The sequence below is a fragment of the Lissotriton helveticus genome, chromosome 11 (genome assembly GCF_964261635.1).
Source record: "Lissotriton helveticus chromosome 11, aLisHel1.1, whole genome shotgun sequence".
NCBI classification, from domain to species: Eukaryota; Metazoa; Chordata; class Amphibia; order Caudata; family Salamandridae; genus Lissotriton; species Lissotriton helveticus.
In genome coordinates this window covers 972834736-972860006 of record NC_136072.1, presented here as the reverse complement: position 1 = coordinate 972860006, position 25271 = coordinate 972834736, and the positions used below count along the sequence as shown (strand labels likewise).

At 46.8% G+C, this 25271-nt stretch overlaps 1 protein-coding gene across 2 annotated transcripts in view; it reads left to right on the top strand.

Moving 5' to 3' along the window:
- SEZ6L (seizure related 6 homolog like) overlaps positions 1 to 25271 on the top strand; it is a 1424144-nt gene that overhangs the window by 451210 nt on the left and 947663 nt on the right. The gene's annotated exons all lie outside the window — the stretch shown is intronic.

Sequence of the window (25271 nt, the reverse complement as noted above, 5' to 3'; positions counted from 1 at the left end):
TCTTCCTCCTGCTTCAACACCCTCCGCATGCTCCGCAAGATCTACAGGTGTATCCCCACCGCAACAAGAACGGACACCCAGGCCCTCGTCAGCAGCATGTTGGACTACAGAAACGCCCTCTATGCAGGAGCCACAGCCAAACTCCTGAAACAGCTTCAATGCATCCAGAACGCCTCTGCACACCTGATCCTCGACATCCCTCACCGCAGCCACATCACACCTCACCTGAGAGACCTGCACTGGCTCCCATCAACAAGAGGATCACCTTCAAGCTCCTCACCCACGCCCACAAGGCACTTCACAACACCGGACCAGCGTACCTCAACAGCTGACTCAGCTTCTACACCCCCACCCGCCAGCTCCACTCTGCTGACCTCGCCCTGGCCATAGTCCTCCGCACCCGAAGAGCGACCTCAGGCAGCAGATCGTTCTCACACCTCATCGCCAAGACATGGAACACCCTCCCCATCCACCTACGGCAGACCCAAGACCTGCTGTCCTTCAGAAGACTCCTCAAGACCTGGCTCTTCGAGCAGTAGCAGCATCCCCCGCCCCCCAGCACCTTGAGACCCTCACGGGTAAGTAGTGCGCTTTACAAATGCTATGATTGATGATTGATTGACCTGTTCAAATGCCTTGCATAATGATTATTATAAAGGGATTTATCGAGTAACCTATTCTTGGTATTAATGCATTTTTCCATGTTTTAAACTGATACAAGTACTTATACCATCGATCCACCTTCCATTGACAAGACTTGTAAGTCAAGTTTAAATGAGGTGTTAGATTCCTGCGATAACTGCGGTAAGCTGGACTTTTTCTATTGCTTCTCTGGTCCTGAGCCGTGTTGATGATACTGCGAAGTTGTATTTGCTACAGTTTCCATGGAATTTTAAGTCAGGAACTCCTGCTTTGCATGTCATTAGCGATAAATATTGCTGATATGCAAAGCAAGTAAAAAAACAGCTGCTATCTCAATAAAACAAGCGCTAAAGCATATTAGCGCTTGCTTGATGATAGGGCGATAAAAATATCGCCGCTTTTTTGGCAAAAAGAGCCACAAAAGCTGCGATATTGCACTTGATAATATGCCCCTAAGAGAGCCTTGGAAAACAAATCACCCATTGGAAAATGCTGCTGGAGAAGAATACAAAGCTTTATTTTTTGCAGATGTATGTAGCAGACTACTTTCTAAGGATGCTTTAAAGCAGGTATCATCAAGGTCTGAGTTGGTGATCACATCAAGGAGATTGATGCTGACCTGCACACAATAAATGGTACTTGCTTTGTGGTGAGCGATTACATATGCAAATTTCTCACTTGAGGCAGGTCCTGAAAAGGGCTGAATGAACAATTCACTCAACATTGAAACCAGCACCCGACTGGACAATCAGACAGAAATGAGCATACTGGGAAAATTTGAGGTCCTCAGGGGCTCACTAGAAGACCACACTCCTAGTACCACCGTTGCTCCACCCTGAATAAAGGCCAGCTAAGAGGTCATCTTATTCTGCTTCATGGTTGCCAACCACTACTGCTTCAACTAATGAGTAGCACATGTAGAAACTGGAATTACCATCCAATGGAGTGCTACAGTCCTAACATAATGAGTGTGCCGGAATGCACTGTGAAACATATCTAGAGTATGAACATTAGTTGCAAATGCATTTGCGCACACAAACAAATGTGGGATAAAAATAAGCAAGCAATGTTTTGTTTATTAGCAAAGAAATAAGGCATGAGATAGGTTTCAAAATACGTGTTGGATTCACCAAAAAAATCAGTCCTTTTAAATTTGAACGCCTTTCATTTCATGTATAATAATTGAGGCAGCCTTTTCTTTGCAGTGTTGCAATTTACTTCTCATAGTCTTCTGCAACAAGCTGTGAGTGCTGAACTTTAAAAAACAAATCAATTACAAAGACAATATCTTGTGTTGGAATGTGTTTACAGACAACTTAATGACTACTGTAAAAAGAACTAAATACTGATTCCTAGTAAAAGCTTGCAGCCTGCCAGCATGTATTTTATTAAGCAATATTTTTTTCCAGAAAAGAGCTCTTATGCAGAATAACAGCTGTGTGCTTCCCTTTATGAGTCTTCCTCTTGTCCAACATCACTGAACTTTTAAGGCAGCCTCATCATAGATAGCAGCAACTAATTGTGTTTTTTTTTTAACTCTCTTAAAAATACTAGTAGAATTATGAAGAAATTGGTGACCTAATAACGGGACAGAAGAACAACAATATAACCTGTTCAAATGCCTTGCATAATGATTATTATAAAGGGATTTGTCGAGTAACCCATTCTTGGTATTGATGCAGTTTTCCATGTATTTAAACTGAAAGCGGTGTGGATTTTTTAACGTGTGTGAGGAATTGGGTTGTTGGTTGACACTGGGGTGTGAGTCCTGGTCAAACAGCAAGGAGTAGTTTCTGTCCTGTAACTCCAGTTCTGTAGTAGGGGTATCTCTGTTATAGTCATAATCTAGAGAATAGTCCCGCCCATGTGCGTGGACCCCGGAGCAATCAAAAATAATCTCTTACAGTGTCAAAAAATGCAGAAAATGCATAGACACTTAAGAGAGAATTTAAAGACAGATAATGCAGCCAAAAAGGCTACACTGTCCAGTACTTCAACTAGAAATTCCACCATAAAATCCACAAAACAGCAAAGCCTGTACAGATTTCCCTTGCTTAACAGCAAAATCCCTCAGGAATGATAGAGAGAAGAACCTGGACAGACAAGCCCCATAGGCTGCCATTATGTGGCTTAATTAGGATACTGTGCCTTTAAGGAACCTTCCAGAACCTTCTCTCAGTATCCCAGAATGCATAGCAGGTCCAACTTAGCCTCAGTTCTTTTTGAAGGCGCAGAAAACGCCAGACCTGTAGCATTATGATCATGAACAACACTCCACCGGGGAGGCGGGAGGGCGCTTATGACTATAACAGAGATACCCCTACTACAGAACTGGAGTTACAGGACAGAAACTACTCCTTCTGTAGTAGGGGATCTCTGTGTATAGTCATAATCTAGTGAATAGAATGGCAAGCCCATCCCCACACCAAGCGGCGGTGGAGAATAAAATAACGCCACTACTGTGCGAACAGATTCCGCAGCGAAGCCTGCCCAACCTGAGCGTCTGCCCTGGCATCAGTGTCCAGGCAGTAATGCTTAGCAAAGGTATGGACCGACTTCCAAGTGGCCGCCTTGCAGATCTCTGCAATGGGAACATTACGGAGCATAGCTGTCGTAGCAGCCTTGCCCCTGGTGGAATGAGCCTTAGGTTTGCCCCCTAAGGTCTTATTAGCTTTGCAGTAACACAACTGAATACAGGACACAATCCACCTAGAGATGGACTGTTTAGAGGTAGCAAGACCCGTCCTGACTGAGCCATAATTGATGAACAATTGGTCTGACCTACGAATATCTTTAGTCTTATCAAGATAAAACTTCAGCACCCTCCGCACATCCAGGGAATGTAAAGACCTTTCCGCCGGAGATGAAGGATTCTGAAAGAACGTAGGCAAAGTGATAGTCTGATTGATATGAAAATCAGAAACAACCTTGGGAAGAAACTTAGGGTGAGTACGCATAACAACTTTAGCATTATGAAATACAGTATAAGGTTCTTGGCAACACAATGCCTGAATCTCACTCACCCTGCGGGCCGATGTAATGGCCACGAGGAACGCCGCCTTCCAGGACAGGTGCTGCAACGAAGCCTTATGAATGGGTTCAAAAGGCTCCTTCATCAATCTGGACAGCACCACATTCAAGTCCCATGAAGGCGAAGGAAGCCTGACAGGAGGGAACACTTTCTTCAAGACTTCCAAAAAATCTTTGATCACAGGGATCTGGAAAAAGGAAGTCTGTGAAGGTCCTTTCCTGTAGGCAGTCAAAGCAGCCAGATGAACCTTAATGGAATGGACATTAAGGCCCGACTGCGCCAGATGAAGCAGATATGGAAGGATGACATCTTCCTTGCATGACGTAGGGTCATAGTTCTTAGACTTGCACCAGATGCAAAACCTCTTCCACTTGTAAGCATAGGAAGTCCTAGTGGAAGGTCGCTTAGCCTCCTTCAGTATGCCCATACAATCCTCTGGGAGATTCAGATGGCCATATTGCACTATTTCAGGAGCCATGCCGCCAAACTCAAAGACGAGAGGTTGGGGTGCACCATCCGCCCCCCGAACTTCGTGAGAAGGTCCAGCCTGCACGGCAGCTTCATGTGAGGAAGGAGAGATCGGTGAAGCAGGTCCGTGAACCACCACTGTCTGGGCCATTCCGGGGCAATCAGAATCATTCTCGCCCTGGATTGAGACAGCTTGATGAGAACCGCCGGAATCAGGGGAATTGGTGGAAAAGCGTACAGAAAGCTGTTCGACCAGTTGATCCATAACGCGTTCCCCAGCGTCCCCGGCTGGTAGTACCTGGAGGCGAAGCCTCGGCATTTGCTGTTTTCGGCGGTGGCAAACAGATCTACGTCTGGAGTTCCCCACCTTGCGAAGACTTCTCCTAGTACTTCGTCGTTTATGACCCATTCGTGGTTTTCCTGCACGATTCTGCTCAGTTCGTCTGCCTGAACATTCTGCACACCTGGCAGATGGGTGGCCGTTATCGACAGTCCTCGAGCCAGAAGCCAGTGCCAGATCGCCTGCGCCTCCTGCGACAGAGTGCGCGATCTCGAGCCCCCCTGCTTGTTGAGGTAATACATCGTTGTCGTGTTGTCCGTCTGAACAAGCAGAGAGTTGGTCTGAAAGGACGGATGAAAGCCCTTCAGTGCCAAGTGAACAGCTCTCAGTTCCAGGAAATTGATGTGGTACGTGGACTCCGTCGGGGACCACGTCCCTTGAATTTGCAGGTCTCCGGAATGCGCCCCCCAACCTTGGAGAGACGCATCCGTCACGATGGTCTGTGTGGGAATGTCCTTGTGGAAGGGAACGCCTCTGAGGAGATTCTCCTTCGAGCACCACCACTTTAGAGACTGAAGAGCATGTAGAGACAGTCGTATCCTGTCGTCCCAAGAACCTCTCCTCTGGTCCCACTGATCCTCCAAGCACTCCTGCAGAGGTCTCATCTGTAGCCGTGCGTGAGGAGTGAGAAAGATGCAAGAGGCCATCGATCCCAGTAGAGAAGACACCGTCCTCACAGTCGTAGACGGAGTTTTCGTGAGAGCCTGAGCCTTCCGAACGAGTGATAAACGTCGCTCTTCCGAAGGAGACACGCTTGCTGACAGCGTATTGATGGAGGCCCCCAAGTACTGGATGCACTGTACCGGAATCGGGACCGACTTGGACATGTTGATGTGCAACCCCAGCTTGTTCAAGAGAACGCACGTCTTCTGGAAGTGTGCTTGAGCTTCCGAGAAGGAGGAGGCTTTGATCAACCAATCGTCCAGGTACGGGTAGACAAACACCTTGTTCTTCCTCAGGTGTGCCGCTACCACTGCCATACATTTTGAGAATGTCCTGGGTGCAGACTTCAGTCCGAAGGGTAGCACCGTGTATTGATAGTGATTGGTGCCGACTTGAAAGCGCAGAAATTTCCTGTGTTTGCATGCAATGGGCACGTGGAAGTATGCGTCCTGTAGATCTATGGCACACATCCAGTCTCCTCGTTGCAGCTGAGGGTAGATCTGATGCAACGACAGCATGCGAAACTTTTCTCTGCGAATCCACTTGTTTGCCTGCCGCAAATCCAGAATGGGCCTGAACTCGTTTCTGTCCTTCTTGCGGACAAGAAAGAACCGAGAGTACAGACCTCTTCCTCTTTGAGACAGAGGTACGTCTTCGATCGCCCTTTTCCTTAGCAGAACGTCCGCCTCCGTCTGAAGCTCGCGCAGTTGATACTGCGAGCTGACGGGAGGAATCGATGGAGGAGGGCTGGTGAAACGTAGACTGTATCCATTGCAAACAATATTCAGCACCCACTTGTCCTGAGTAATTTTTCTCCACTCTGCCAGAAAAAATTGAACGCTTCCCCCCACCGGAGCGGGTAACGGACGAGGGGGAAGTAACAGCTCAGGGACGGGACCCGGCCGGGCCCTTGGTCGCGGTAGAGGACTGTTGACGACCTCTACCACCCTGTCGCTTCTGGAAGGGCCGCCTGTACTGCTGCTGCTGCTGCTGCTGTTGATGTTGTCCAGCAGACTGCCCCCTTCCACGACCCTGCGACCCAAACCGACGTTGGTACTGTCGGAAGGGTTTCTTTTCCTTGGGCTTCTCCAAGCCCACTGCCGTCAGGGTCTCCGCCTCGGCCTTCATCCTGGCCATCTCATCATCCGCGTGTTTCCCGAAGAGGGTATCTCCGGAAAACGGGAGATTCGCCACGCGTTGCTGTGCTTCCGGTTTCAATGACGTCAACCTGAGCCAAGCGTGGCGTCTCTGGTGAATCCCGTGGCAATATCCGTGCGCGGACAGCAATGATATGTCCGCTGCGGCGCCGATGGCCTGATTAGAGACCAGCATCCCCTCCTGGACGATCTCCACAAAGTCCTCCTTGCGGTCTCGAGGGACAAGGTCTGCGAACTGCTCCATCGAGTCCCACAGGGACCGGTCGTAACGTCCCAGCAAAGCCGAGTCACTGGCGGCCTTCATTGACGAGGCGGATGTCCCACACGCCTTACGACCAGCAGAATCGATCCAGCGGCTCTCCTTGTCCGGAGGCACCGTGGACGCAGGGGAGGTGGCATGAAGCTTCCGTGCAGCAGTCACGATGACCGAATCCGGTACCGGGTCCTTCCTCAAGAAGGCTGGGTCTGAGTCCGGAGCCCTGTACTTTTTTAGGATCCTGGAAGGTACAGACTTCACCGTTGCTGGCGTCAGGAATAGCTGTTCGGCGGGCTCAAGGAGCCCCGGCACCAGAGGTAACAGGGGGCGAGACAAGTGCCTTTTGTGTAATGTCTCAAAGATCACCGAGGTAGAAGCCGTAGGTGCTTCAACCTCGATGCCCAACTTCGCCGCTCCACGCAGGAGAACCTCCTGAAATGTGCTTATATCGTCTATCGGAGACACCCTAGTCTCCGGCGAATCGGACAGCGTGGGCGAGTAGGAACGGGTCCCAGAGGGAGAACGTGACCTGGACCGACGTCTCTTGTGGTGACGCCTGGATCGTGAGGAAGATCCATGGCCACTCCTTGATCTGTCCCGTCTCCCCGAGCGAGACCTCGACCTCTTGGGCCTCGGACGCTCCTTCGGCCTCACAGGGTCAGGAGTCCTAGGCTTCTTAGGAGTCTTCTTCGGAGGCGTCGGAAACTTAGGCATCGACACCGCCCTCGGCGGGACCGGGGGTGGAGGAGCAACCGGACGCGGGGTCTGCGGAGCCGGCTTCGGAGGTGGGGTCGGGGCCTTCGGAGGCGGACCCTTCGGCACAGCAGGCCGCGAAGGAGGTGTAGAAGGCTTCATCGGAGTATCCACCCCGGAATGCGCCGTTCCCGGCGAGCCACCATCTCTTCCGGAGCGTGGGGAGCCCCCCACAGTCCTGGGCCTGTCCTTAGGACCTCCAGACGTTGAAGACCGGTGCCCAGATGACGACCGATGTCCCCTCGACGTCGAACGGTCCTTCGGCGTCGACCGAATCACACTTCTCGACGTCGAACCGTGTCTCCGTCTCGACGTCGACCCCGACCAGATCGACGAGCCACGAAATCTCGACGACGGGCGATGGTGCCTCGACGGCGACCTCGACCTCTTCGCCGGCCTCGACGTCGACTTCTTGGATCGCTTCGACGTCGACCCTTTGGACCTTCTCGACGTCGACCTCTCTGACCTTCTCGACGTCGATCTCCTTGACCGTCTCGACGTCGGCCTTTTGGAATGCTTCGACGTCGACCTCTTCGGCGCCGGAGACGCCTTCCGTCTCGACGGCGACCTCGACGACGAGGATCCCCTCGACGACGATGTCCTCGACGGCGAACGGCGGTGTCGCCTCGACGGCGAGCGCCGACGCCGGGCCCTCCGATGTCGACCACTCGACGCCGACAGCGACGACGAGGATATCGACACCGGCTTCGACGGCGGCCGGAACACGTTCCTCGACGTCGACGGGCGACGTTTTCTCGACCCAGAGCCCTGGGGAGACCTGGAACTGGCCGTTGACCGTCCCCTCGACGTCGTGGTCAGCGCAACTGACCCAGACGGAGATCTTGGGCGAGGGCTGGTCTTCCTGCCCCTGGGGAGCCCCCCAGAGGCCTCAGCATGGGTAGAAGGAGCCCCTCCTGACCCACCTCGTGCCTTCAACTTTCTCTCCTCAAGTCCCTGAAGCCTGATCTTCTTCCTCTCCTTCAGGGTCCTTCCAGAGAAGCTTCTGCAGATCACACACTCCTCAGGAATGTGGGAAGAGGGAAGGCAGAGAATACAGACCTCATGGGAGTCTGACTTGGCCTTCTTCCTTGAGCACTCAGGGCATTTGTCGAATAATGCAGGCATTAAGGACAAAAAAGAGTGCAGAAACACAGAAAGAAAGTCACCAAAGTACTTTAAAAGTACCAAAAATCGAAATTAGTGTAAAACACTAACAAAAACCCTTGAAAAGGGAGAGCTCAATGCTCCAGGGTCCTGCTTGCAGGAGCCGGAAAAAAGAACTGAGGCTAAGTTGGACCTGCTATGCATTCTGGGATACTGAGAGAAGGTTCTGGAAGGTTCCTTAAAGGCACAGTATCCTAATTAAGCCACATAATGGCAGCCTATGGGGCTTGTCTGTCCAGGTTCTTCTCTCTATCATTCCTGAGGGATTTTGCTGTTAAGCAAGGGAAATCTGTACAGGCTTTGCTGTTTTGTGGATTTTATGGTGGAATTTCTAGTTGAAGTACTGGACAGTGTAGCCTTTTTGGCTGCATTATCTGTCTTTAAATTCTCTCTTAAGTGTCTATGCATTTTCTGCATTTTTTGACACTGTAAGAGATTATTTTTGATTGCTCCGGGGTCCACGCACATGGGCGGGACTATTCTCTAGATTATGACTATACACAGAGATCCCCTACTACAGAACCACAAACCTTGTCAGTGTAAGGCACAAGCAGTCGCCAAATGAACCTGGCTCAAGCACCCATTATTGCTTGGCACAGAGCCGTCAAGCTTAATTTAGAGTCAATGTGTAAGTATGTGTGCAACAGTTCAAACAGAACACAGTGAACACACAACACAAACAGGGTCCTACTCCAGGTTAGAAACATAGATCTGAATTTATTAAATAAAACAAGACCAAAATGACAAAAATCCAATCAGCTGATCCGAGACATTAAATTATAAACCTTTTAGTAAAAGGAACACCAAAAGGCACAAAGCGCCAAATGTGGATATCTGGTCACACTGGACCAAGATAAAGTCACCAGTTCAGGCTGACTATGAAAGAGCGCGGACCAGCTACAAGGACTATTTTGGCCTGCTGAACAAAGTACCTTCAATACTGGTTAGCGGAGATTTGTGAGGATCCACATGAAAGATGCGTCACTCAGTCGACGAGATGTGTGTTGGTACCTAGATGTGGCAAGGCTGCATTGGAAGGTTCTGTTGCATTATCATTGGGGGCCCTGCCAATGAGGACTTGCGATGCAAAGTTCGGAGTCGAGTAGCCATTGCATCGTCGGGGTGATGAGTCAGTTTAAGGAACTACTAAACTGCGATTGCGGAGACGTCTTGAATCTCTCCACAAGACCAGTTGTTTGGGGGTGATAGGATATGGGGAACTTATAAGTTACCTCACAATCATCTCGCATTGACTTCATATACGCTGGCATGAAGTTAGTGTCTCTGTCAGACACTATTACTTTGGGGAGCCCCACACAGGTAAAAATCCCCATCAGAGGCATGGCCACGGCAGGTGCATTCACTGACCTCAAAGCAATGGCCTCTGATTAGTGAATGGTATGGTCCACCAAGACCAGGATGAACCTGTTGCCTAAAGCTGTCTTGGAGTCAAAGAGTCCAATATTGTCAATGACTCCCTCTCAATGGGAATACCAACAACAGCTAATGTGGTCAGGCAAGGCTTGGGCTTTTTCCTTGACTTCCAACTGGTCAGAGAGGTTGGACAGACCCAGAGTGCATCTGAGGCAGTATTCATCCACGTCCAATAGAAGTGGGCAACATGCCTGGTGAAGGTTTTATCTTGCCTCAGATGTCCTGCGTTAAACCCAATAGGAAGGTCCTGTAACACTGGGGGACCGCCTGCTCATAGGCTGCCCCAGAATCAGGCGCCTTAGGCTTGCTATATAGGAAGGCATTCTCCCAATAGAGCAGGTGATCTTCAGAGGTATTGCTTGCTGCTTTGGCCTCAGCTTGTCACATCAAGCCCTCTAGAGTGAGGCACTCTTTCTGCACTTTGCAGAATTACATCCTGGTGAACCCACTCTCAACCTGATAACCTTAGGCACATCACCCATGGTGGCAATATCCTCCCCGGTTGGCTTGGAGGCTTCCTCGTCAGGGGCCCGCCAACCTCGTCCATGGGATAGTCAGGGGCTGAATCCCAGTGCTTCTTGCCCCTCCTCTTCTTGCAGCTGTGTGGGTCCTTGTTCCAGACCAGACTCTAGGTGCCGTTGACTCCCCTCCCAGGTAACCATGGATCTTGTGGTCATACAGATCCATGCAAGCTATCCCAACAAGTCAAAAGGTGACCTGAGCTCAACCTACCTCCAGATAGTGTGCTCCAGGTCACTGCCCAACAGACAATCTACAGGAATTGCAGGGCTCATAGCTGCTTTTAGAGAACCTGAGACCCCCCCAACTCAAAGGGAACTAGAGCCACCGGTAGATGACTATCACAATTGTCAGTGACTATAATTTAGTTGTATGTGCTAGGGAGGACCTGCTCTGAGGACACTAGCTGACACTTCACAGTAGTCAAGCTGGCTCCTGTGTCCCTCAGAACCTCCAACCATTGTTAATTGATTGTGATCAACTGCCTGAAGTTAGAAGTATTTGCATGCATTTGAGCTTTGGGTACTATCGCCTTATCACCCAGGGAAAGTAGGGTCACCTCTGTTTGCTCTGCAAAGCTAACTAGAACTACCTCCTCCCTGAGCAGTACCATCACCAATCCAGGTGTCTCACCACCAGTGGGGGGCTGTGCTGTCTTGGGACATTTGGAGTTGCCCTTATAGTGCCCATACTTGTAGCACTCTGTGCATTGGGGTACACATCTTCCTGTTTACACATCAAAGAACCTCTTCTTTTTTGGCTCAGACTGGGACTGGTTACCCCTGCTCCATTGGAAAAAAATGTATGGGCTTTTTGAGAGCTTATGATTTTAAAGTTTTTCTCTACACTCTTTCTTCTGGTGTGACCCCTGACCACCATTGAGGGAGTGTCTACAGACACTTTTTCTTGGACATTTTGATGCTGGACCAAACGTCTGCCTCCTTAGAAAGCTTCCTGGGGTCAGTCAGTTTGCTGTCAACAAGGTGCTGGCTCGGCTATTGAAAAAAAAATACTGATCATGTGCTCTTTCTAGATTAGAGTGTAGAACTCACTATAGTCATTAACCTTTCTGCCCCACACTCAGCCATTCAGTGCCTTGAGGAGTAATCTACAAAAGCCACCGGGGCTGGTTGTGGAGCTTCTGACTGTCCCTAAGCCTATGGCAGTACTTTTAAGTTGTCAGTGCAAACTTAGAGACCAAGATGGTTTTCATAGAGGTTTTGACCCTCAACTTCTAAGGCAAGAACTGTGTGATGCCCCATTGTAAGCATGTGTTTCCACAAACCACCCCCCAGCGGTATTCTGGGATCTTGTTAACCCATTTGTCGATGTTATCTCCTACCACATAACTAAGCACCAAATACTCGAGGATGCCAAGCTTTTTTGTCTCCTTCAGACACTTCAGTATGCTGCCACCATCACTGCTGGACTTGCCTTTCTAGCCTTGATGTCCAGCTCTTTAAGACTCAGTTTATGAGGCAACAAGATTTTCTTTTTTTCCATGGCCAGCTTCCTTTCCTCCATGGCCCTCTCAACCTTCTTCTCCTCCATCCTTAGCTTAGCAATCTCCAGCCTGAGCTCCTCTCTGCCAGGAGTCTTAACTTTACTACTACTAAACTGAGAAAAATCCTAATTTTAAGACTTTCGGTATTCACAGAAGGCAGTTAGGCGTCCTAAAGTTAGGAGTCCTAACTTTACTGCTACTAAACTGAGAAAAATCCTAATTTTAAGACTTTAGGTATTCACAGAAGGCATTTAGTAGTCCTAAAGTTAGGAGTCTTATCTTTACTACTACTAAACTGAGAAAAATCCTAATTTTAAGACTTTCGGTATTCACAGAAGGCATTTAGGAGTCCTAAAGTTAGGAGTCCTAACTTTACTACTCCGAAACTGGGAAAAATCCTAACTTTAAGACTTTCGGTATTCACAGAAGGCATTTAGGAGTCCTAAAGTTAGGACTCCTAACTTCTGTGAATACCGAAATGAGTAAGTGTCTACTGTGAATACCAAAATGAGTAAGTGCCTTCTGTGAATACCAACATGATAGTAAGTTTAGGATTTTGTCTTAAGTTAATTCTGTGAATCGGGCCCTATATTTGCCAGCTCAAACTCCATGGTTGCAGAGGTGGATTCAAGTGCTACAAACAGGGAGAGAATTTTGAAAAATCAAAAAGGCCAATCAGGGAGAATTTAAACTCCAATTGGCCTTAGTAATTAGCTGGTAGTGTACACCAAATCACTGCATGGCACTGCACAAACACAAGTCCAGTTCTCACTATTGAACACCAGTCTAGGAAATTTGGCTGTTGGTTGACTGGGGTATGAGTCCCGGTCAAGCAGCAGCCACAATCCTGGTCACGGTAAGGAACGAGTAAACCCCAACTTAACCTGTGTTCAACCCCCAGGTAGCTTGGTACAGAAATGTGAGGCTTGACTTAAAGTCAATATGTAAAGCATTTCTGCAACCCTTTCAACAGTAACACAGAGAAAATACCACATAAAAAGAATTTTTAGTAAAGATAGCGCCATAAGGTAAAAAGCGCCAACTGTGGATATCTGGTCGTGCTGGACTGGGACAAAGTCACATGATCAGGCTGACTGCGATAGAGATCAAGCCAGCTATAGGAACCCAGTTAGACTCACTGAATAAAGTACCTTCAATCCTCATTGACAGAGCATTGCAAATATCTAAGCCTCAGAAGAGTCGCTCAACGGAAGCAATGCGTTGGTTCTTAGATGTGTCAAGGCTGCAGTGCAAGGTCCTGTTGTGATTCCGACAACAAGGGCTTGTTATATAATGTCTGGAGTTGGGTATGCGTCTGGTCCGAGGAGCTGCGAAGCTGCAATGCAGAGTCCAACATTGTCATTGAAGCTGCTTCCAATGAGGGATGTAAGGGCCTGTGCCGGAAATGCATTGTTCCTCTGTATTCCTGAAGGCGATGCAGGCAGCGGTGGCAATGCGAGTCTTTGCTACGGGTACAATCCATGCAGCAGATCCGCTACAGGTTGTACCACACAGCAAAGAAGATGCATTGATTCCACTGGATCCATAGATGCTGGCGAGACCATAAGCACACTTCCAACGGTGCAGGACTGGCGTGGCACCCCTTGGCAGGGTAGGCTCACAGAAGGCAAAGTCCAGGTGCAGATGCAAGGTTGTTAAAAGCTTGTTATGCCCCTGAGGCTTCAGATCAGGAGACCACCCAGCTAGCCATTGGTGTCACTCTGGGTCTTAGTGCAGTCCGAACTTCCAGGCCAGGCCCTCCCTGAAACGTAATACAGGCAACCTAGGGCTAGTTTTGTCATTGCTTTGTTTTTTCATGGCTTTTATAAAGCTTTATTGTTGAGGAAACTGTCAAGCTCTTGTCAATCTTAACAAAATAACACTGGCTAAAAGCAAAAATATTATTTTTGGTCTCAAAAACACACATTATCATAGTAGTCCATGGAATTGAAGAGATCTACCTTGTGTGCTCAGTTTGAAAGGGCAAAGTGCCATCATTCACAGTGAAGTTAGCCAATAGCTGAAATGAGGTGATTGGACTGATCCATTACGCCAGGCTATTTGGTGTAGTGGGTGAAATAAAAATGTTAAAGTCTCAACAACAGACTCATGGATGAAGAGGGTTGGCTGAAACACCTAAAAGAGAATACCTTATACATAAACTTTTAGTAAACTCAAAAGATCTTGGCTAATGCTAGGCCTATAAACTAAATGATTCGGATGACTTTCTGATGTGAAAGATAGATGTAACATTCAGTGAAACTAAGAATGTCACATTTATTTGGTGAAACGCTTTATTCTAAATCGTCATTCTATAATGGGTAGTACAATCTACCAATAGAGTCACTTTTCAACAGGTCTCTGTGACTCATCTCTATCATGAATGGGCTGCATAGATGTAAGCCAATATTGATGGCCCTCTTTGGCAAAGGCCTACTTGATTTTCCCATTTTTGGCACAGCAGAGGAAGAAATGTCCTTTATCACCCCCCCCCCCTCTCCCCCAAGCCAGTGGATACTTGACTAGGTTTGGCCATGTGTAGGTTTGACTAAATTCCAAATGATAATTAGTCTGACAGTGTCTATATAGGGGCAAATCAGCTTTAAGTAGTAGCAGTGTTGAGTTTTGAAGATATTCCCTATTCCTTAATGAAGAGGACAAATGCAGTTCTACATTATTGTGCCTGTCTCTCTGATGGATTTATCATGACTGTTGGGGATGGAGATGCCAAATCTTGCACTTGGCCTAGTGTGGCATTCTCCCTCCTTGACTACTCTAGAAGACCCAAGTGCCAGATGGTTTGTGAGGCTTAATGTTGCCTTTCAAAATGACTAACCACATTGAAATATTCATTCAATAATTTTGTTTTGGTCAGTGGGTTGCTTTACAAACATAATCAAATATATATACAGAATGCATTAAATAATTAATTGATTGCCCTATTAACACTATATTTTTTAAAGTTTAAAGTTTATTGAAATAGACAAATGTAGCATACATAGAAAGAAATATCATTGAATGAAAAAACAATAAAAAACTTTCATGTTAAGTCTATTAACACTTACTTTTGTATTGCAATTGTGCCTGCATGTTCCATCCTGTCTGAGCATGCTGTGAGGATGCTTTGATTAATGGCAGTTTACTCAAATAAGATTATTTTGTATTTTGGAATTCCTTGCCCTCAGCCCCTCAGTTGCCACTTCAAGCCTCTACAGTATTTCGTCGAACTGCTTCCTTGCTCTCAGCCCCTTGGTCGGCACGTTAAGCCTTTGATGGTGTGTGGTCTGAGCAATCTGTCCTCTGAGCCTGTTTACTCATTCTCTCTCTAAAAGCACATTGATCACATTAGAGAGGAGATGCTCGTCTAGGCACAGAATGGATAGCTGCAGCTGCGTGAACATAGAGCAGAGGCATGCCTCGATATGGTGCCAATGTCGCTGTACAGAGAGCTGGCAGCCTACCAGCTCAGATAAGGGAAATGGGGCAGAGCACACTCTGTAGAATCTGAATGCAGGGAAGATTGCTTTCCAGGGAAATATGGCCCATAGTAGATGTCGTCATAACCCTGTACTTAGCACCACAAACTGCTCGGAGCATTACATATAAATTGCGTTCCATTTTTTTCATTAACTTGTCATTTTTCTATATACTAGATATTTTTTATAATGAACGTTTGCTTGAAGAGCGTTTTTATCTTCTGAGTTTATCTCCCACTAGAATAAAACCCTGGTCTCTGCGGGTATGTTGGCACTCAAAGCTCTGCTTACATTAACACTGTGAGGCTCAGTCAAGCGATGAAAAGAATGTCTCTTTTGTATCAAACGTGTCTGTATGGAACTTGTTTTCTTGAACATAGCAGCATGTTTTTTTCTAATTGTTGTGTGGTATAATGCACCATGTCAAGATAACTATGGGGATCAAGGAGGACAAAGAAGCCAGAGATTGTAATTCACAGCTTCATGCCTTAGCGTCCTCGTCCGTGTGCCTGGCTGTGTACAGGGGAAGTGAGATTTGGACCTGAACCCTACTACCTGTTGTGTGGAAATAAAAGTCAGCAAAACCCCCGCTGTGTAGTTCTTTGAGAGGTATTCAGTAGGTCTGGGTGGAATTTAAATTATGCTTACGTAATTTGCATAATTCTGGGAATTTTGTGTCATGCTTATTATGCAAAAGTTCCAAAATAACGCTACTTAATGGTAAAAATGTAACAGAAAGCAGCATTTCCAGTTAAAGAAATTGCCACAATTGCACAGTGTTGCAAAGCCATCCTGTGGACTGGACACCCCCTATTTTGTTGCTGACTGTTACTGGTGATAACTGACTCCGACTGTCCCTGAGCTCTGCTTAACCAGGATCAGGGCCAGCACTATGATGAAAACACTTAGAATACAGTAAAAACACCTATATACACTAAGGTACACTATGGGTTAGGGTATCCCTATGATTGGCATTACCTCCTCGTAAAGTCCCTAGTACATAATCGAGCTGGGGGGATTTAAGACTACCTTTAAGGCCCTAGTATATAATAGGACATGGCAGATAAAACCAAGCAGCTCTTTCGGCACTTGCATGTGTGCACTACTGAGAGCCTGGGGATATTTTAAAAGCAGCCCTGAGTTCAAAAATGGCTTTTAAATGTAAAATATGCTCAAACTTGACTTTGGTGTTAGGGGCACTTTAAAATTAATAAACTGCAATATTTTGGCATATTAGGTACCCCCACGGTCTCTCCTAGGCGTCCCAGGGGTGAGGGTCTATTACTTATAAGAAAAACCCTTATAGAATAGGTTTTCTATGCCTTGGGGATAGAGAAATTGCACCTTTCACTTCCCCCGTTGTAGTAAGGTGCTCCCAAAATCAACCTTTCTGCTGGGAGCATTGTGGAGTGAGGATCTACATTATGTTTGTATGTTCAGGACACCTAAAATCTCCCCTAGGTGGCCCAGGGGTGGGGGGCATGTAGCTATAAGCAGGGTCCTTATAAAAGCAGTTTTACAGGCCCTGGTGTGGCAGAAATTGGACATTTTATTTTCCACATTGTAGAACCCCAGCCACATAGGTTAACATTGCAATAGTTTATGAATTCATAATTACCTCAAGAGACAACCAAAAAAAATCATTCAAGGACTTAAAAGAATGGTATTGATACATCCAACAATATGCTGTTGTTGAATCTGTCCGAAAATTTACAGAAACTAACCAATACTGACTCGGCTGTTCCTAAAGAAGAGGAAGGTGTGGTCACATGAAGGGTGGAGGTAGTGCTCAGTGGAGGGCTACCCTGGGTATCCAATTTGTTGGAATTAATGGCCTCACACACCCTTGCGAGTGTCATGCTTCATCATTGGCGTTTGCTCCTCGTAGGGCAGGCGGTGCAATGCCCTACGGGCACACCTCAAGGAGGGGCTCTTCATCGGAGATCTTTTTCCAACTGCCTATGGGTGAAGTGCAAGTGAGGGGCCAGGAAGAAAATGGATAGTGTAGGTAAGTGGATTTAAAATATAGCACAAGGTACCGGAGATCAATTTATTCTGGTGGTCCCCTGCTACACATAAAAACAGTGGGTAGCCTATGATCGCCGGAAATTAGGATTCCATATCACGATCTAGGACTACAATTCATATCGTGAGGTCAACATGTTTCTCGCCTATGCACTTTGGCTGCGATTCTTCAGGACCTAGTTAATTACATCTATCTCTTGGGGACGTGACCTAGTAAAGTGTCAGTCAATATTATAGTTTACTACCTGTTGTACTACCTGAGTGGGACCGCTCTTGCCTAGAGGAGACAAAAGAAATCATTACCATAGTTCAGAGACAACAAGTGCCCTTTGTGACCGTGAACAAGCTGTGGTTTATGTGGATAAAGTGACTCATTGGCAGTGACATACTGTGAACAGTGACCAGCATGTATTGACTCAAATCACAATACAACACAACACAGCATTCATAAGTTAAAAGTACAAATTAAAAACAGCAGCAGTTTCTTCAGAGTCTCTGGTTCACAACCTACGGTAGGGTATAATGTTACTCACCTAAGGGTCAAGGAGTACAGGTGTCAACAGTATCCGGTAGGTGTGACATCAAGGGGGAGAACCATAGAGGTTTTAGGCTATGGAGGGAAACAAATACAAGCACGCTAAATGTGTCATTATTCTTCAGGTGCCTGTTGTTCTCGGAGTACGCAGAATGTATGCATCATTAGGTCGACGCTATGTAATAAGGGCCAGTTAGCCACATGAGCCATGTTCACCATGTAAGTTGTATGGTGCCTGGTGTTTGGCCCCTTAATTAAAATTCATAGGTGCTCTTGTTCCTATCGTTAAGTTAGAGCGTTCGTTCGTCTAGTGGGAAGGTTCGCAATTACAGTGCATAAAGGATACTGTGTATGGTTCACCCCATGTCGTTGCCGCTAGAGATCGGGAGGACTGTTTTTTTTTTATTTATCTTAATTTTAATTACCCTTCTTAGCCCCGTATTTAGTTGGGTTATGAATGTAAACAGCGCCGTGACAAAAACACTAGTCAATCGTGGATTTATGCAGTATATAATAGCTGGCGGTGGTCGCTCTCGCTACCCATTTGACCTAAACGGTTCAGTCTTAGACTCCCAGAGCAGCTGGTTGAGTTGGGTTATTTGGGCGGTAGACGCGCAATAAGTTACATTAATCCTGGGTGCGGGTCGGCTGTATACACGCCAAAACCCTGTAACTAGGTGTTGGGGAAAGAAAGGAAAGGAAGGAACTTACTTCTCGTGGCCTTGGTCATAGCCCGTTGTGCCTACCCATCGCTACCGGGATCCGGATAGTAACGGGTCATGGAGATCCGGTTAGTTAAGTAATTGTTTGGGGCGTGTCCAATACACCTAGTGTGTCACGTGGTTTTGGATGTTATCACGGGGGCCATCTTGGAACGGACCGGTATTCATTGACATGGATATTCATGTACGTTGAGAAGCGGGTCATTGTCGATTCTCACCTGAGAATAAAGTGTATTCAACCAGTCCCCTTGATCTGGAGGATCAGTACAAATTATATAGCAGAAATAAGTACGCATAATCCGTATTTTATTATATTTACAGATCAGAAGGGAGACAGTGTTCATATAAATGCCCATACAGTAAAGTGCCAGCTGTAAGCAAAATAATATTATAGTGTACTCCACGGGATGTCCTCATTCAATCCCTGCCTATCTGAGGACAACCGGTGAATCCACCTCTGTTCCTTGTGGAACAAGTTTTGCTTAGATTTGTTGCTAGGAATCTCAAGGATGAGCCATTTCAATGAGTCAGCAGTGTGGTTATGGTCTAGAAAGTGCCTGCACATCTTGGTGTTAGTTTTCTTGCACTGGAAATTGCTTCTGTGCTCCAATATGCGAATCTTCACGGGGCGAGTGGTCATGCCCACGTATTGTAGATCGCAAGGGCATCTAAGCAGGTAGATGCAGTTCGAGGTGTTGCAATTGGTATGGCATCGAATTTCCCACATAAATGTCTCTGTTAAATGGATGGACTTGGTAATGCTCTAAAGGGACAGACACTACAAGAGCCACAGGGGTAGTGTCCCTTCACTGGGGGGAGTTGCCAGAGTGTATTCTGTCTGCAAGCTTCACTTTGTTTAGGTCTGGTGTGCACTAGGATGTCCTTGATGTTTTTGGACCTTTTAACCCCTTCTACGCTGATGACGAGCTGGGCTCGTCATGGCGTAGCCTCCTCGCACGCTGATGACGAGCCCAGCTCGTCACGTAACATGCGCTTTAGAAAATCTCAGCGTACGGGCGGAATTCCGCCCGCACGCATGCGGTTAATGGCAAACCTAGGGATCGCAAGGTTGAGGTTTCCTGTGTTGAGGATCTGCCAATGTCTCCTAATGATTTTCTTGAGTTTATTTGAGACAGGGGAGAAGGTTGTCACACAGGTCAGAAGATCATTATCTTGAGGGGTTCGGGCATTGTACTTCAAGAGGGCCTCTCTATGATTATTCTGTGCCCGTTTTCGTGCCTTGTAGATCTCCCTAGTTGGATAACCTCTTTCTTTCAGATTACGAGAAAGGATATTAGACTCAGTTCTATAATCTGTTAGGTTGGTACAGTTGCGCCTCACCCGTAGGAACTGGCCAAAAGGCAGGTTCAGTCTTAAAGCTCTGGAGTGGTGGCTCGTGAAGAGGAGTAGACTGTTCCGGTCCGTAGGCTTCCGATACACAGTGGTATCGATCTTACCCCCTTCTAGTCTGATGGTAAGGTCCAGGAACGCTATCTTGGACTTGGAGGCAGTGATGGTAAAGGTAAGATAGTTGTTAAGGGTATTCAGCCAGTTGAAAAACTCAAGGTAAAGGTCTGATGTCCCTGTCCAAAGTATGAGGATATCGTCAATAAACCTCCTCCACAGTTTGATGTTGGAGTGGTAGGGGTTCATTGGTCCATTGATATGTTGTTCCTCAAAATCTGCCATATAGAGGCAGGCCACCGAAGGGGCAAAGGTGCTGCCCATGGAGGTTCCCTGTGTTTGGTGATAATGCTGTCCTTTGAATTCGAAGAAATTCTCCGTCAGGGCAAGGTCAGCACACTCCATGATAAAGGAGGGTGGTGTGAGCGAGGTCCATTCCTCCATGTTGAGGATTCTCTCAATCACCCCGAGTGTGGCCCTCTGTGGTATGTTAGTATAGAGGGCCTCCACATAGAGGGTGATAAGGAAATCAATTTGGATGTCCTCCTGTAAATTATCAAGGAGACGAAGAACATCCTTAGTGTCTTGGACGTAGGACGGAATTCTCTTCACTAGAGGTTGCAGGAAATGATCGCAAAATTGCGAGAGGGGCTCCAGTATTGAGCCTATTCCCGATACAATCAGACGTCCAGGCACTGGGGTTGTCCCCTTATGAATTTTGGGCAGGGTGTAGAAGTAGGGCACCCTTGGGTCTTTTTTCACAAGGAACTCAGCCTCTTTTTTTGTGATCCACTCTTGACATTCTGCGGACTCAACCATCCCTGTTATGGTCGTTTTGAGTCGTTCAGTGGGGTTAGCTGGAATGGGGGTGTAGTAGCGTCTATCCCCTAATTGTCTTAGACACTCTGTTTCATAGTCCGTGGTGTCCATTATTACTGTGGCTCCACCCTTGTCTGCCTGTTTTATGGTGATAGTTCCATCATTGGCCAAGGAGTTCAACATCTGCATTTCCGAGTTGGAAAGATTGTGGTGTCTATGGACAGGTTTCAGTGCTCCAATGTCCTTGAGCACAGCCTGCTCGTATGTCAGGATTTCATTAGGTACCTGTGTGGCGTGAAGGTTGATGGATTGTGGACACCTGAGTCAGTAGGTGTCTCAAAAGATCTTCCATCAAAGAAGGCTTTCAATCTGACCTTCCGGAAGAATTTCTGGATTTCGCAGTTCAGTTCGAAATTGTCTACTTTAGGGGTAGGGACAAAACCTAGCCCTTTCTGGAGGACTTTTTCTTCTGACGTTGTAAGTTGGCGTGATGAGAGATTCACAACCAAACTCACTTCCGTCCTGTCTTGCTCCTGGTTTCCATCCCTAGGGCTTGTGTGTCCTCCCACTGCACCCTCTTGTCTGGAGCGTTTCCTCGCCTGCGCCCGCGCCCTCTGCCCCAACCTCTGTCTAAAAAAGGCTGCTGATTGATGCCATGTGGGGCAAACTGAGGGGGGTACTGGGGTACAAAGGGTGTCATAGGATGTTGGAAGTGTGGAAGTTGCCACATCGGTGGTCCCTGGTAGGGGGGATGTTGATAGAAGGGTTGACCCCGTCTACCTCCTCTATTCCCTTTTCGTGGTCCTTGCTGCCACTCATCCCCGCTCGAATTGTTATCACTATTGGAGCCTCGTCTGGACGAGGTGGTACTTGAGTCGGAGAGATATCCTGTCCCTGGAGGAACAAAATCATCCTTAAGGTAGGGATACACTTTCTCTTTGGAGAAGCGATCGATATCCTTTTGCAACTTGGCTACTTTCTGTTTCATTAGAAAGTCTTTATGTTCTGCAATTTCTTTATTGAGCTCTGCCAGCTTTGTCTTAAAACCGGAGTTTTGTCTCGTGTTTTTTAGGGCGCTCTCTGCTGCCTGGATTTTACTGAGAAGTTCATCTGCCAGACGTTTGGCAGTGTTAACCAGGAGGATAAGTAGGTCATGCGTGCACTTCCATGAAATAAGCGACCATTCTATCTTAAATTGGCCGTCCTCCCAGAAGATCCTGGGGAAGTTTTTGACAATTAGGCCATTTGGTGCTATTTTGGCCTTAAAATATTCAGCCATAAGTGCTCCATGTAGAGTGATTCTAACCCACTCTCTCTTCATGTCAGAGAGTGATTTCCAGTCTCAGTAAGTAGTCTTAGATTGTGATATGGAATCCTAATTTCCGGCGATCATAGGCTACCCACTGTTTTTATGTGTAGCAGGGGACCACCAGAATAATTTGATCTCCGGTACCTTGTGCTATATTTTAAATCCACTTACCTACACTATCCATTTTCTTCCTGGCCCCTCACTTGCACTTCACCCATAGGCAGTTGGAAAAAGATCTCCGATAAAGAGCCCCTCCTTGAGGTGAGCCCGTAGGGCATTGCACCGCCTGCCCTACGAGGAGCAAATGCCAATGATGAAGCATGACACTCGCAAGGGTGTGTGAGGCCATTAATTCCAACAAATTGGATACCCAGGGTAGCCCTCCACTGAGCACTACCTCCACCCTTCATGTGACCACACCTTCCTCTTCTTTAGGAACAGCCGAGTCCGTATTGGTTAGTTACTGCTCCTTGGGGCTCTGACTTTGGCTGGACCTTCCATTCCCCTTTTCCCTGGAATGGTAATCTGAGCCCTAGGATCTACACTGGATCCTTCTCCGCCCCTCCTTTGACATATACGAAAATTTACAGAAACAAAGTTATAAGACTTTCTTGTCTGTGAGGCACCTGTCAGCCTTCCAGTGGTCAGTCGTCCAGTGGTAGCACCCTGGGGGACAGGCTATCTCTTGTAAAAGGAGCCTCCTCCATAGGAATCTCAGAACGGGGGGTGTTGAAAAACATGCGCTTCAAAGGTAGAAGGGGACAGGCAGAAGCAGCTACGTCCATCTGCCCCCTTCCACTCTGAACCCAGCCAGATGGTAGACTTAAGGAAGGAATTTGCAGATGTAGGAGGGAGGGGAGCTAAGGAAATAATCTATCCTGGAGGTTGGTTTAGCTGGCTCTTTTGTCTCTGCTGAGGCTTCAGCCATATTGAATCTTGGAAGGATACTGCTTTCTGGGAGACCATGGTGCCATACTTTGGAGGAAATGGTCATGCCTTGGGGTGTTGCCATGCACCTCGTTGGACAGGAATGCCCCCCTGCCTAACCCCAGAGAACACTGAATAAGTATCTAAGAGTAGCAGAGCCTCTCAGATCTGCTGCTTAACACTAGAGAAGACGAAGGGTCCATGCTGGATGTTTATTTGCACCAACCAGGCCTAGCACTCTGACTGACGACACCTGCTGCACAATCTGGAACTACAGCCCTCTGAACCTAATTTGTTCAAGCAGAATAAAGAATGTACTCCCTGCAAGCTACAGGTTAATAAAGCTCACCTGGACCATCACCACCAAGCCTGCTACCCTCACCTGCGAGTCAGCCTACCCTCTAGGTTCGTACCAGCGAGAGGTTTCGGAGTTTGGCCAGAGTTTGACCGGGAGCTCATCGAAAACCTCGCCTGCAAACCCTCAACGAACCCGGCCTGGAAAAGAGCATTGAGGGACCCCGGGGGAAAAAGGTCCGTAAAAGTTTCTAAGTCCGAAGGAAAAATACTTGACGGACTCCAACCGAAAGAGCCAAGACGCCCATCTTCAACAATGAGCAGGCCTGGATTTTTTTGGTTTGTCCCGTTGGAAATCTCTGGAGGTTTGAATTCCATCGTTTGACCGGGAGCTCGTTGAAAACCAAGCCGGCGAACCCTCACTGAACCCGGACTTGTGGATTGTCTCAATGGACCCTGGCAGAAAAAGTTCCAGGAAAGTTTCTAAGGTAAAAACTTTGACCGAGGCCCACCCTGTGCCCCATCATGGTTGGCCTGAAACTTTTACTTTGTCCCAGTCTAGCGCAACCAGATTTCCCAATAGGCGCTATGACTTTCTATGTGCTAAAAAGTGCTAAATGTTTACAAATTCATATCTCCGGTTACTTACATTGGATTCTTTTTGTTTTGGTGTCATTGTGAAGACTTAAAAAAAGAGAGAGGGGCTCAGTATAACCCAAAAGGAAATAGAGCACCAAGTTACTGTGAAGTAAAAAAAGGGTATTTCCTTCTGGGAAGATCTAATCAGTGCACGCTCATTCATTCATTCAGCTCAATCAGAAATCCTACATAAAATTCAAGCTACCCACATCATCGCGTGAAACACTTGCAAGGAAAAACAATACTGTAACAAACTATTTATTTGCATCAATAAAAAAGACATACATATGCATGTACAGACAATAAAAAATATTAATTTCATTTTCTTTAAAAAAACAGAATCACGATTTACACTTTAAAAACGTTAAACAATAGCACAGGAGAAAATAATAGCACAGGAGAATAAAGTGTTTGGGATAGACAATAAACTTTGTCTTGTCGTTGTTAATTAGGACCCTTAGTGGGCAACACAAGGCAGGGCTTCCCTTCCCTATACCCAATTTGTTGGTTGGCTCCTCCAAATTTAACAGATATACAATGTGTCGACGCGTTTCGGAGGCTTTCGCTGATTCTAGCCTCCTTCTTCAGGACAAAAGTAATTTATTTCTCCACATCCAATATGTCACCTAATGCAGAGATAAAATATTTCTTTACCTAATGGTAACATAATTTCTACAAACTACATTCATCAGCAATATTCACAGTCCTTTCCAAGTGCATTTTTAGTACTTATCCATACAGATGTACCTAGAGGGCAGCATCTCATTCTGTCCACATGACTAACTAAAAACATTTTCATATTAACAATTGAAAAACCAAGGTCTGTTTAGGCCCCTGTTTTTATTTTTTTACATTGTAAGTGTTTCACTCTCATCCGTTATAGAACACTCTCATACCCTATCATCGCTATTACAATGGTAATGGACAACTAACCTGTGCAAACGCACTTAGGTGAACTCGTAGTTTGATTTAGATCTCATGTGGGGTTGTATGTCTTGTTCACAATTTCCCAAGCTGTCAAGTGTAATATAATGCAGCCAATTAGTTATGGGAAACAATTCCTCAAACTACAAACCATTTAAGCGGCTTCTCATATAGCACATAAATATAGTTATTACCTTTTCGGCTAATTGTTTATTGTAGGCAGGTATAACTCAATCTGGCTTGTGTTATCTGTCACCGGTTAAAAG